Here is a 13,084-nt window from a genome sequence, read left to right on the forward strand (position 1 = left end):
GACCCTTGTCTCACCGCTGTTATGGTGAGTTTGTTGACCCTTGTCTCACTGCTGTTATGGTGAGCTTGTTGACCCTTGTCTCACTGCTGTCGTGGTGAGCTTGTTTACCCTTGTCTCACCGCTGTTATGGTGAGCTTGTTGACCCTTGTCTCACCGCTGTTATGGTGAGCTTGTTGACCCTTGTCTCACAGCTGTTATGGTGAGCTTGTTGACCCTTGTCTCACAGCTGTTAAGGTGTGCTTGTTGACCCTTGTCTCACAGCTGTTATTGTGAGGTTGTTGACCCATGTCACAAAGCTGTTATGGTGAGCTTGTTGACCCTTGTCTCACAGGTGTTATGGTGTGCTTGTTGACCCTTGTCTCACAGCTGTTATGGTAAGCTTGTTGACCCTTGTCTCACAGCTGTTATGGTAAGCTTGTTGACCCTTGTCTTCCAGCTGTTATGGTGAGCTTGTTGACCCTTGTTTCACAGATTTTATGGTGAGCTTGTTGACCTTGTCTCACAACTGTTATGGTGAGCTTGTTGACCCTGGCCTCACATCTGTTATTGTGCGTTTATTGACCCTTGTCTCACAGCTGTGATGGTGAGCTGGTTGACACTTATCTCACAGCTCTTATGGTGAGCTTGTTGACCCTTGTCACCCAGGTGTTATGGTGTGCTTGGTGACCCTTGTCTCACAGCTGTTATAGTGAGCTTGTTGACCCTTTTCTTACAGCTGTTATGGTGAGCTTGTTGACCGTTGTCTTCCAGCTGTTATGGTGAGCTTGTTGACCCTTGTCTAACAGCTGTTATGGTGTGCTTGTTGACCCTTGTCTCACAGCTGTCATGGTGAGCTTGTTGACCCTTGTCTCACAACTGTTATGGTGAGATAGTTGTCCCTTATCTCATGGCTGTTATGGTGAGCTTGTTGGCCCTGTCTCACACCTGTTATGGTGAGCTTGTTGACCCTTGTCTCACAACTGTTATGGTGAGCTTGTTGACCCTTGTCTCACAACTGTTATGGTGAGATAGTTGACCCTTATCTCATAGCTGTTATGGTGAGCTTGTTGACCCTTGTCTCACACATTTTATTGTGAGGTTGTTGACCCTTGTATCACTGCTGTCATGGTGATCTTGTTGACCCTTGTCTCACAGCTGTTATAGTGACAATGTTGACCTTTGTCCCACAGCTGTTATGGTGAGCTTGTCGACCCTTGTCTCACAGCTGTTATGGTGAGCTTGTTGGCCCCTATGTTTCACACCTGTTATGGTGTGCTTGTTGACCCTTGTCTCATAGGTGTTATGGTGAGTTTGTTGACCCTTGTCTCACAGCTTTTATAGTGAGCTGGTTGATTCTTGTCTCACAGCTGTTATGGTGAGCTTATTGAATCTGGTCTCATGGCTGTTATGGTGAGCTTGTAGATCATTTTCTCACAGCTGTTATGGTGAGCTTGTTGACCCTTATTTCACAACTGTTTTGATAAACTTGTTGACCCTTGTCTCATAGCTGGTATGGTGCACTTGTTGACCCTTATTTTATAGCGTTTATGGTGAGCTTGTTGACCCTTGTCTCACAGCGCCTATGGTGAGCTTGTTGACCCTTGTCTCACAGCTGTTGTGGTGAGGTTGATGACTCTCTTCTCACAGCTCCTATGGTGAGCTTGTTGACCCTTGTCTCACAGCTGTTATGGTGAGCTTGTTGACCCTTGTCTCACAGCTGTTGTGGTGCGCTTGTTGACCCTTGTCTCACAGCTGTTATGGTGAGCTCTATCCCTTGTCTCACATCTGTTATGGTTAGCTTGTTGACCCTTGTCTCACAGCGATTATGGTGAGCTTGTTGACCATTGTCTCACAGCTGTTATGGCGAGCTTGTTGACCCTTGTCTCACAGCTGTTATTGTGAGCTTGTTGACCCTTGTCTCATGGCTGTTGTGGTGAGCTTGTTGACCCTTGTCTCACACCTGTTATTGTGAGCTTCTTGACCATTGTCTCACAGCTGTTATTTTGAGCTTGTTGACCCTTGTCTCACAGCAGTTATGGTGAGCTTGTTGTCCATTGTCTCACAGCTGTTATGGTGAGCTTGTTGACCCTTGTCTCTCAGCGGTTATAGTGAGCTTGTTGACCTTTGTCTCATATCTGTTCTGGTGAGCTTGTTGACCCTTGTCTCACTGCTGTTATGGTGAGCTTGTTGACCTTTGTCTCATATCTGTTCCGCTGAGCTTGTTGACCATTGCCTCACCGCTGTTATGGTGAGCTTGTTGACCCTTGTCTCACCGCTGTTATGGTGAGCTTGTTGACCCTTGTCTCCCAGCTGTTATGATGAGCTTGTTGACCCTTGTCTCACAGCTGTTATGGTGAGCTTGTTGACTCTTGTCTCACAGCTGTTACAGTGAGCTTGTTGACCCTTGTCTCCTAGCAGTTATGATGAGCTTGTTGACCCTTGTCTCACAGCTGGTTCAGAGAGCTTGTTGACACTTGTCTCACAGCTGTTTTTGTGAGCTTGTTGACCCTTGTCTCACTGCTGTTATGGTGAGCTTGTTGACCCTTGTCTCACAGCTGTTATGGTGAGCTTGTTGACTCTTGTCTCACAGCTGTTACAGTGAGCTTGTTGACCCTTGTCTCCCAGCTGTTATGATGAGCTTGTTGACCCTTGTCTCCCAGCTGTTATGATGAGCTTGTTGACCCTTGTCTCACAGCTGGTTCAGAGAGCTTGTTGCCTCTTGTCTCACAGCTGTTGTGGTGAGCTCTTTTACCTTTGTCTCACAGCTATTATGGTGAGCTTGTTGACCCTTGTCTCACAGCTGTTATGGTGAGCTTGTTGACTGTTATCTCAAAACTGTTACGGTGCACTTGTTGACCTTTGTTTTATAGCATTGATGGTGAGCTTGTTGACCCTTGCCTCTCAGCTGTTATGGTGAGCTTCATGAACCTTGTCTCACACCTCCTATGGTGAGCTTGTTGACCCTTGTCTCACACCTGTTATTGTCAGCTTGTTGACCCTTGTCTCACAGCTGTTACAGTGAGCTTGTTGACCCTTGTCTCCAACCTGTTATGTAGAGCTTGTTGACCCTTTTCTCACAGGTGTTATGGTGAGCTCTTTATCCCTTGTCTCACAGCTGTTATGATGAGGTGGTCGACCCTTGTCTAACAGCTGTAATTGTGAACTTGACCCTTGTCTCACAAGTTTCATGGTGAGCTTATTGACCCTTGTCTCACAGCTGCTATGATAAGCTTGTTCATGCTTGTCTCACAACTGTTATGGTGAGCTTATTGACCCTTGCCTCACAGCTGTCATGGTGAGCTTGTTGACCCTTGTCTCACATGTGTTATGGTGAGCTTATTTACTCTTGTCTCACAGCTGTTATGTTGAACTAGTTGACCCTTGTCTCACATGTGTTATGGTGAGCTTATTTACTCTTGTCTCACAGCTGTCATCGTGAGCTTCTTAACCCTTGTCTCACAGCTGTTATGTTGAACTAGTTGACCCTTGTCTCACAGCTGTTATGGTGAGCTTGTTGACCCTTGTCTCACAGCTGTTATGGTGAGCTTGTTGACCCCTCGTCTCACAGCTGTCATGGTGAGCTTGTTGACCCTTGTCTCACAGCTGTTGTGGTGCGCTTGTTGACCCTTGTCTCACATCTGTTATGGTTAGCTTGTTGACCCTTGTCTCACAGCGATTATTATGAGCTTGTTGACCATTGTCTCACAGCTGTTATGGTGAGCTTGTTGACCCTTGTCTCACAGCTGTTATTGTGAGCTTGTTGACCCTTGTCTTATTGCTGTTGTGGTGAGCTTGTTGACCCTTGTCTCACACCTGTTATTGTGAGCTTGTTGACCATTGTCTCACAGCTGTTATTTTGAGCTTGTTGACCCTTGTCTCACAGCAGTTATGGTGAGCTTGTTGACCATTGTCTCACAGCTGTTATGGTGAGCTTGTTGACCCTTGTCTCTCAGCGGTTATAGTGAGCTTGTTGACCTTTGTCTCATATCTGTTCTGGTGAGCTTTGTTGACCCTTGTCTCACTGCTGTTATGGTGAGCTTGTTGACCTTTGTCTCATATCTGTTCTGGGGAGCTTGTTGACCATTGCCTCACCGCTGTTATGGTGAGCTTGTTGACCCTTGTCTCACCGCTGTTATGGTGAGCTTGTTGACCCTTGTCTCCCAGCTGTTATGATGAGCTTGTTGACCCTTGTTTCACAGCTGGTTCAGAGAGCTTGTTGACCCTTGTCTTACAGCTGTTATGGTGAGCTTATTGACCCTTTGTCTCACAGCTGTTATGGTAAGCTTGTTGACCCTTGCCTCACAGCTGTCGTGGTGAGCTTGTTGACACTTGTCTCACAGCTGTTTTTGTGAGCTTGTTGACTCTTCTCTCACAGCTGTTGTGGTGAGCTTGTTTACCTTTGTCTCACAGCTGTTATGGTGAGCTCTTTAACCCTTGTCTCACAGCTGTTATGGTGAGCTTGTTGACCTTTGTCTCACAGCTGTTCTAGTGAGCTTGTTTACCCTTGTCTTACAGCTGTTATGGTGAGCTTGTTGACCCTTGTCTCACAGCTGTCATGGTGAGCTTGTTAACCCTTGTCTAACAGCTGTTATGGTGAGCTTGTTGACCCCTCGTCTCATAGCTGTCATGGTGAGCTTGTTGACCCTTGTCTCACAGCTGTTGTGGTGCGCTTGTTGACCCTTGTCTCACAGCTGTTATGGTGAGCTCTATCCCTTGTCTCACATCTGTTATGGTTAGCTTGTTGACCCTTGTCTCACAGCGGTTATGGTGAGCTTGTTGACCATTGTCTCACAGCTGTTATGGTTGAGCTTCTTGACCCTTGTCTCACAGCTGGTATTGTGAGCTTGTTGACCCTTGTCTCATGGCTGTTGTGGTGAGCTTGTTGACCCTTGTCTCACACCTGTTATTGTGAGCTTGTTGACCATTGTCTCACAGCTGTTATTTTGAGCTTGTTGACCATTGTCTCACAGCAGTTATGGTGAGCTTGTTGACCATTGTCTCACAGCTGTTATGGTGAGCTTGTTGACCCTTGTCTCTCAGCAGTTATGGTGATCTTGTTGACCTTTGTCTCATATCTGTTCTGGTGAGCTTGTTGACCCTTGTCTCCCCGCTGTTATGGTGAGCTTGTTGACCCTTGTCTCACTGCTGTTATGTTGAGCTTGTTGACCCTTGTCTCACTGCTGTTATGGTGAGCTTGTTGACCCTTGTCTGACCGCTGTCATGGTGAGCTTGTTGACCCTTGTCTCACAGCTGTTATTGTGAGGTTGTTGACCCTTGTCACAAAGCTGTTATGGTGAGCTTGTTGACCCTTGTCTCACAGGTGTTATGGTGTGCGTGTTGACCCTTGTCTCACAGCTCTCATGGTGAGCTTGTTGACCCTTGTCTCTCAGCGGTTATGGTGAGCTTGTTCACCTTTGTCTCATATCTGTTATGTTGAGCTTGTTGACCCTTGTCTCACCGCTGTTATGGTGAGCTTGTTGACCCTTGTCTCACCGATGTTATTGTGAGCTTGTTGACCCTTGTCTTACTGCTGTTATGGTGAGCTTGTTGACCCTTGTCTCACCACTGTCGTGGTGAGCTTGTTGACCCTTGTCTCACAGCTGTTATTTTGAGCTTGTTGACCCTTGTCTCACAGCTGTTAAGGTTTGCTTGTTGACCCTTGTCTCACAGCTGTTATTGTGAGGTTGTTGACCCTTGTCACAAAGCTGTTATGGTGAGCTTGTTGACCCTTTTCTCAAAGGTGTTATGGTGTGCTTGTTGACCCTTGTCTCACAGCTGTTATGGTGAGCTTGTTGACCCTTGTCTTCCAGCTGTTATGGTGAGCTTGTTGACCCTTGTTTCACAGATCTTATGGTGAGCTGGTTGACACTTGTCTCACAGCTGTTATGATAAGCTTGTTGACCCTTTTCTTACAGTTGTTATGGTGAGCTTGTTGACCATTGTGTTCCAGCTATTATGGTGAGCTTGTTGACCCTTGTCTAACAGCAGTTATGGTGAGCTTGTTAACCTTTGTCTCATATCTGTTATGGTGAGCTTGTTGACCCTTGTCTCACAGCTGTTATGGTGAGCTTGTTGACCATTGTCTCACAGCTGTTATGGTGAGCTTGTTGACCCTTGTCTCACAGCGGTTATGGTGAGCTTGTTGACCTCTGTCTAATATCTGTTATGGTGAGCTTGTTGACCCTTGTCTCACCGCTGTTGTGGTGAGCTTGTTGACCCTTGTCTCTCAGCGGTTATGGTGAGCTTGTTCACCTTTGTCTCATATCTGTTATGTTGAGCTTGTTCACCTTTGTCTCATATCTGTTATGTTGAGCTTGTTGACCCTTGTCTCACAGCGGTTATGGTGAGCTTGTTGATTTCTGTCTAATATCTGTTATGGTGAGCTTGTTGACCCTTGTCTCACCGCTGTTATGGTGAGCTTGTTGACCCTTGTTGACCCTTGTCTCACTGCTGTTATGGTGAGTTTGTTGACCTTTGTCTCACTGCTGTTATGGTGAGCGTGTTGACCCTTGTCTCACCGCTGTTGTGGTGAGCTTGTTGACCCTTGTCTCTCAGCGGTTATGGTGAGCTTGTTGACCCTTGTCTCTCAGCGGTTATGGTGAGCTTGTTCACCTTTGTCTCATATCTGTTATGTTGAGCTTGTTCACCTTTGTCTCATATCTGTTATCTTGAGCTTGTTGACCCTTGTCTCACCGCTGTTATGGTGAGCTTGTTGACCCTTGTCTCACCGATGTTATGGTGAGCTTGTTGACCCTTGTCTTACAGCTGTAATTGTGAGCTTGTTGACCCTTGTCTCACAGCTGTTGTGGTGAGCTTGTTGGCACCTATGTCTCACACCTGTTATGGTGGGCTTGTTGATTCTTGTCTCACAGCTGTTATGGTAAGCTTGTTGACCCTGGTCTCATGGCTGTTATGGTGAGCTTGTAGATCATTTTCTCACAGCTGTTATGGTGAGCTTGTTGACCCTTATGTCACAACTGTTTTGATAAACTTGTTGACCCTTGTCTCATAGCTGGTATGGTGCACTTGTTGACCCTTATTTTATAGTGTTTATGGTTAGCTTGTTGACCCTTGCCTCTCAGCTGTTGTGGTGAGCTTGATGACCCTTTTCTCACAGCTCCTATGGTGAGCTTGTTGACCCTTGTCTCACAGCTGTTTTGGTGAGCTTGTTGACTTATGTCTCACAGCTGTTATATTCAGCTTGTTGACCCTTGTCTCACAGCTGTTACAGTGAGCTTGTTGACCCTTGTCTCCAAGCTGTTATGGTGAGCTTGTTGACTCTTCTCTTACAGGTGTTATGGTGAGCTCTTTATCCCTTGTCTCACATCTGTTATGTTGAGCTTGTTGACTCTTGTCTCACAGCTGTTATGGTGAGCTTGTTGACCCTTGTCTCACATCTGTTATGTTGAGCTTGTTGACCCTTGTCTCACATCTGTTATGTTGAGCTTGTTGACTCATGTCTCACAGCTGTTATGGTAAGCTTGTTGACCCTTGTCTCCCAGCTGTTATGGTGAGCTTGTTGACCTTGTCTCACAGCTGTTATGGTGAGCTTGTTAACACTTGTCTCACAACTGTTATGGTGAGCATGTTGACCATTGTTTCACAGCTGTTATGTTAAGCTTGTTGACCCTTGTTTCACAGCTGTTACGGTGAGCTTGTTTACCCTGAAATTGTACATATTGTAATTTTAGTGAATTTTTATCAGGTAATATTGCAACAATAAATATTTATTTTGGACACATTATTGACACATGTAATCACAGTTCCATGGAACATTATGAATGTTTTACTGTATATATATTGTAAAGGACACAAATACGCATCATAACAATTAAAAAAACAAATAAAACCTCTTTGGAAATATATAGATCAAATATAGTAATTGAAAATATATTTGTGGTAAATCACTGTGCTTGAATGGTGCCGCAATCGCCTTTGGGAGCTTCACGCACGTGCGATCAGTCAGTCAGGCCCCCTTCTCCACATCCCCACAGCAAAAGTAAGTGGAATTGTTTAGTTTTTTTTTTTTTTTACATGTATGTATGTGTTCAAGGAATGGAATTTATCATTTTACAAAGATAAACAAAAAAGTCACATTAAACTCAGCCCATCACAGTGGTTAATGAGTGACTTTTCACTTCTGCTCTTCTGCAGAATGTGGGCACGATTCAGCTTCACGTGCAGGTCCCCTCCCTGTCGCCTGCGCTTGTGGCTGATGACTTGTGCGCTCGTGGCTTGCTGGCTTCGGTCTTGCCTTTCTTTTCCCTCCTGGAGCTATCTTCGGATTGGGTTGGGGAGAATGTAGAGGTGCTTGGGGCCATTCCTGGCTCTGGTGCCTTAGTCTTGGCCGCTCGTGCATCGTCTACGATTTTGAAGCTGTTTGCACCGGTGCGCTGCCACGGTTTTTCGGTGCACGTCTCAAGTATCGACAGGTTGTGCTTCCTTCCTCCTTGGAATTCGCTTGGGCCCTGACTCTTAGGTTGTCTTCACCACTTTGTCACTTGCTGTTTGCGGGCTCTGCGATTGAGCAGCATATGCAGGCATTTTCTTCCAGCTGTCGTGCAATGTTCAAGTTGTTGGTTCTCCGGGGGTCCCGGGTGGGTTCTTCCTGGAGGGGGTCGTGTGGGGGCTCAGGGTACCCCCAGTCAGGGTACGCCACAGGTGCCAGTTTTGGAGCCGTCGCCGCCTTCGGAACCGTCTGCGTCTGATCGGCACAATGTTCGTTCTGTGCGCAGGTTGGGTTCTCGTAAGGGACGTCGACCCTTATGTAGTTCACCCCCATTGACGGGGTGATGGGGGGAGGCTTGCTCTGTTCACTCATGCCTGGTTTCACAATTCATGGGCTTTTTGGATCGTTTCTTGCAGCCTGCGGTGGCGTTGGGTGACTCCTCCTTTGGGGAATTTGGGGCTGGCTGGGCAGGCCTCTTCTCTTGTGCTCTGTCAGATCATCTTGGAGTGGGTGTGCTTGGGCATGGTCGAAACAACGACGTCTCTCAGGTTGGTTTCCCGCCTGTTTCGAGTTCCGAAATGGGACTGTGCAGCCGTGCGGTTCATTCTGGACTTGTCCCGTCTGAACCCCTGGGTTTGTTGCTCCTCCTTTCAGAGGACCATTCTGTCCCAGGTCCGGCTTCTGTTGGATCCGGGTGCTTGGATCGTGTCCCTGGACCTTGAGGACGCTTATTGGCGCGTCCCGATTCATCTGGGGTTCAGGGATTGGTTCGGATTTGTTGTGGGGCATCAAAGTTACTGATTTCCTTGTCTCCTTTTCAGATTGAACGTGGCACCTCGCATGTTCACAAGCCTTACCAGGGTCAGGGTGGCGCGTCTGCATCTTTTAGGTGTTCGGGTGTTGCCTTACCTCAACGACTGGCTGGTCTGGGCTCCTAGTCGGTCAGTGTGTCTGCTCGCCAGGGGGTTTGGTGCTTTCCCAGTTAGCCAGGTTCGGGTTCCTGGTGAACTGGTGGAAATCCCATCTGGTCCTCTCCCAGGTTCGAGCGTGGCTGGGTCTTGTGTGGGACTCTCGGACTGCTTCCTTGTCTCTCCCTCCGGAGTCTCTCCTTCAGCTGCTGTCCGCATGTGCTTGTTTCTGGGGGCTTCCGGGTCACCTGGCAGTTGCTCGAGGGTTTGTGCAGGAGCCTGAACTTTGTGATGATGGTCTACCCGCAGGGCCGGGTTTGACTTCGTCGACTGTTCTGGTTCCTTTGGGTACGTCCCTTCCACCTCTCTCGCAATCGCTGGGTTCGTTTCCCGGAAACCTTGTGTCAGCTTCTGCGTCGCTGGCTTTCTCTTCGGGTTTTTCAGGGTTCAGTGTGTTGGCGCCTACCCGAGCCCTTGCTCGATGTGTTCATGGACACGTTGTCTCTCGGCTGGGACTTTATAACCAGTATACGGGACGGGTTATAACTTTATAACCCGTCCTTCCGTCAGGCCCACTGCACGATGCGGGAGTTCACGGCGGTGTGGTTTTCGCTTCAGTTGGTTTGGGTCGCCCGCGAATCTATGATCCGGCTCCATTCAAACTGCTCCCTGGTGGTTCAAGTGCCAGAACCGAGGGGGTTCGATGCGGTCCTTGGTTCTTTGGGGCTTGTCGCTTCGGGTGATTCATCTGCTGAGTTCTTGGGGCATGGCTCTCCTGGCGGTTCACATCTGGGCTGGGGAGAGGCGGAGGGTCTAATATTCTGGCGGATGACCTGTCCCTGTTCATTCCCATGTCCGCAGAATGGACGGTCGATGCCGACTTATTCAGTTGGCTCTGCCAGACGTTCGGGCGCCTGAAGGTGGACCTCTTTGTGTCTGCATGGTCGAGGCGTCTTCCGGTATATGTGGCACCCTTCCCCCGACTGCGAGGCCGTCGGGGTCGATGCCTTCTGGCAGGACTGGTCAAGGTGGGGGTTCCTGTACCTCTTTTCCCTGGTTTAGCTGTTGCTCCAGGTCCTAGCTCGCTTGGAGACATACCAAAGAAGAGTAGTCCTCTTGGCCCTGTGGTGGCCGGCCCAGCGTTGGTTTCAGGCGCTGCTTGCTCAATGTCCGAACCCGGAGGTTTTTCCGCAGCTCCGCCTCTTTCAACAGATCAGTCTGGTCTGTTACGAGCCTTTTTCAATCTTCTCTTCGAGTCTTCACTTTTGGTCTTTTTGACTCGAGTCTGTCACCATCTGTATGGTGCTCTGGTGGCTTCTTTGATGGTATCCCACCTGCGGGCTTCGTCTCGGCAGCAGTATGAAGCTTCCTGGCGGTCCTTCTGTTTCTTTGTCTCTTTGTCGCTGTACTTCACTTTCTGTTATGGTTGTTTTGTCCTTTCTCTCGTGGCTGTTTCAGGACCGTCATCTTATGCCGAATTCTGCCGCCTCGTATTGTGCGGCATTTGTGGAGCCGCTGCAGCTTGCTTTTGATATTGATGTTACTTCGGTACTGTTTCACAAGCTGTCTCGAGCGTTGTTTCACCTTCAACCTGCTCATGTGCCACCTGAATCGTCCTGGTCTTTGGACAGAGTGCTCTTGTATCTGTCTTCGCCTCGGTTTGTTGTGGCCCCTTCAGTTCAGGATTGTTTTTCCAAAGCCCTTTTTTTGTTGGCATTGGGCTCTGGGGGCCCAATACTGGGTTGGGGAGCTTCATGCTCTCCTCCAGTACAGGAGATTCTGCTCTTTTGGTCCTGGTGGTGGGTTTGTTCATTTGCAGCCGTCTCCTTTTCTGGCGAAGAATGAGACTGCTGCTTTCCGGAGGAGTCCTTGGATTGTTGATGCTTGGTTGGTTAGGCTGGGGGTGCATCATGTGTTGTGTCTGGTGCAGCTCTTCGCCGTTATTTTGTGCGTCAGAGCCTCTTTGGCCGGGGACGCGCTTTGGGTTGATCCGGTTTCCCTTCTTCCCTGTTCCCTGGTTCAGGTCTCTCAGGTTGTCCGCAGGGTTATTCGGTCTAGCCAGCCTGCGGTCTATCCCCGTGCCCATGAAGTTTGTAAGTTTGCTGTGCTTGCTGCCGTCCTCAGTAACATGTCCTGGGCTGATATTTGGGTGCGGGGTTTTTGGCGGTCGAACAGGGTCCTGGCTGCATGCTACCTCGTTAACGCTCCTGGGCCTAGTCGGACCTGTGTTGCTTTGTGTCGGCTGTTGCAGCCTGTTGTCTTGACTTTGAGTTAATGTGCGAGCACTGACCGCCTCCTGGGTAAGTCACTCTAGTTTTCTTGTTTGGTGAGGTAGCTCCGGTGAACCATAGCGGCTCCCCCCAGAAAACCAGTGTTGAATGTAATGAAATACCATTTTCTGGATAAGTCCCAGAGGCTCCCTGGCAACCCTCCCTCCCTTCGGTTGGCAATTTTTGCGGGTTTTTGACATCCAGCTCAGAACTGGTGGGTGGATCGCTGGTGTGGGTCTGGGACTCCCCCCTTCTCCCTCCCAGGGAGGGGGGAGCTGTTCAGACATGCGGCGCGGCTCGTGTGACGTCATGCTTGTTTGCTCGTTTTCATTTGGGGAGTTCTGTCCACTAGTTTGTCTATTTTCATCGTTTTAACCAGAATAGGGGTTTGTTTTGAGGCGCTTACTGTTCTGGTTTCTTGTTCTGGTTGATGGCAGATATAGAATGCTCCAAATCTCTTGTGCATTTTTATAGGACATTACTCCTCGTGCCTCTCTGAGGGGGCCAGGATCTGGCTGTGGTCTCCGTTAGGCCTAGGACTCCATTCACAGACTGATGCCAAAGTCTAACAATATACATATTAGCCAGGATTAGCCAGAGAGCCTTCGGGACTCGCCCAGAAAATGGCGTTTCATTACATTCAACGCTGGGTTTTTTCATCGGCAACCATCTTGAATTTTGTCGCCTGCACTGTTTACATTATGTTAACTTATTCTCATGCAGTTTTTCACTTTCCCTTGCACATTTGTTTTATCTCGCCTATTTTTCAAATATCTACACCTTTATATTTCTTGGGACACCACACATGGTCATCAACCTGTTCTTCAATACTTGGGAATTTGAAATATCCTTGAGCTCCTCTGATGCAGGTGTTGACTCTGATTGTGACTCAATGTGTCAATTCTGGGTGTTCTGATTCTTGATCCAACTGGGCTCTTATCAAATCTACATTTGAAACTGTGTATGGAGTCTGCCTCCACCATATCACTGCTTAAGTATTCCATTTGTTAACTACTCTGACACTTGGAAAAATTATTTTTTAATATCTGTGGCTCATTTGGGTACTTAGTTTTCACCTATGTCCCCCTTGTTCATGTTCCACCCCATACTAAATAGTTTGTCTTTGTTAATTCCTCTGATAATTTTGTAGGTGGTGGTCTGTCTTCCCCTACTCTTTTGTCTTCTAGGGACGTGAGGCTTAGCTCCCGTAGCCTTTCCTCGTAGCTCATACCTCTCAGTTCCTGGACTAGTCTGGTGGTATACCTCTGAATTTGTCTTATGTTTAACTAGGTATGGACTCCAGGGTGGAGCTGCATACTCCAGGATTTGTCTGACATAGTATACAAGGTTCTGAATGATTCCTTACACAAGTTTTTAATGGCAGTTCTTATGTTGGCCAATCTAGCATATGCTGCTAATGATATCCTTTTGATGTGGGCCTCTGGGGACAGGTTTGGTGGAATATCAGCCCCCAGATC

General features: G+C 48.0%; 1 protein-coding gene across 1 annotated transcript in view; it reads left to right on the top strand.

Annotated features, from left to right (window-relative positions):
- The window catches only part of LOC123764017 (zinc finger protein 271), a 31,260-nt gene that overhangs the window by 6,450 nt on the left and 11,726 nt on the right, over positions 1-13,084 (top strand). The window lies entirely within an intron of this gene.

This window comes from Procambarus clarkii, chromosome 5, assembly GCF_040958095.1.
Source record: "Procambarus clarkii isolate CNS0578487 chromosome 5, FALCON_Pclarkii_2.0, whole genome shotgun sequence".
NCBI lineage: Eukaryota > Metazoa > Arthropoda > Malacostraca > Decapoda > Cambaridae > Procambarus > Procambarus clarkii.